Source organism: Tiliqua scincoides, chromosome 5 (genome assembly GCF_035046505.1).
Source record: "Tiliqua scincoides isolate rTilSci1 chromosome 5, rTilSci1.hap2, whole genome shotgun sequence".
Lineage (NCBI taxonomy): Eukaryota > Metazoa > Chordata > Lepidosauria > Squamata > Scincidae > Tiliqua > Tiliqua scincoides.
The window spans coordinates 140,051,902-140,053,118 of NC_089825.1; the positions used below are offsets into that span (position 1 = coordinate 140,051,902).

The following is a 1,217-nucleotide window of genomic DNA, read 5'->3' on the forward strand; positions in this document are numbered from 1 at the left end:
TTGACCCAGAGACCAAGTCCCAGAAATCTCTCTATCAGCATAAGGAATGTACATGAGCTTCAAGTCTTTCCCAATGCTGAAATTTGGTACCTTTGGCAAGTAATTACAGTTACTGAGTAAATACATAGTTAGTCTAACATAGCACAGAACCGTTTGGAGAACTGGGATGGGATCTGTTTGAATTAATATGTAACAACTGCTTAAGGGCTATGTTTCAATCCTCCACTTAACCCTCCAAAAATTAATCGCGTCAAACATTGCATCAGTGTATCCTGGTTTTCTTTGACATGGAAACCCCAATTTCACTTCTTCATCCGTCTCCACATAGCAGCTTTGATCTCCTTGTTCCTCAGGGTGTAGATCATGGGGTTCATCAAGGGGAAGACCACAGTGTGGAAGAAGGCCACCACCTTGTCAAAGGGAAAGTCCTGGAAAGGATGACAGTAGATATAGATAGCAGGACTGAACATGATGAAGACGATGATGATATGAGTGACACAAGTGGAGGAAGCCTTGCTCTTTCCTTCAATGGAGCCCTTTCTCACTTTGACCAGCAGGACTCCGTACGAGATGAGGAGGAGGATGAAGCAAGTGGTGGTGACCAGACCACTATTGACAAACATGGCAAACTCTAATGCATAAGTGTTGGTGCAAGCAAGCTTGATGAGCTGAGTAACATCACAGAAGAAGTTGTCTAGTTCATTGGGGCCGCAGAAAGGGAGTGGGATTATGAGAATAACCTGGATCATGGAGTGCAAGAAGCCTGCAGCCCATGAACCTAGCACTAAGGACTGGCAAACCACTCTGGTCACAAAAGTAGCATAACGCAGTGGGTGGCAGATGGCCACATATCGATCCACAGCCATGGCAATAAGGAGGCAAATCTCAGCCCCACCCAGAAAATGGATGAAAAAAATCTGAGCTATGCAGGCCTTGTAGGAGATGGTTTTAAGGCCAGAGAAGAGATTGGCCATCATTTTCGGAGGGGTGACGCAGCTGTAGCAAATGTCCAGCAAAGCCAGGCTGGCCAAGAAGAAAAACATGGGGGATCCCAAACGAGGGTCATTCCAAATAGTCACAATGATGAGGATATTTCCAGGAAGGATGATGATGTAGAAGAGTAAGAGAAGGGCAGCAAAGAACACATGAAGTTCCCATCTCTGTGACAGTCCCTGGAGAATGAACTCTGTCACCACTGTATGATTCCCATGTTCCAT

General features: G+C 45.5%; 1 pseudogene; it reads right to left on the reverse strand.

The window, feature by feature from the left end:
- Positions 1-200: 200 nt before the first annotated feature.
- LOC136653921 (olfactory receptor 4N5-like) lies at positions 201-1,217 on the reverse strand (annotated as a pseudogene).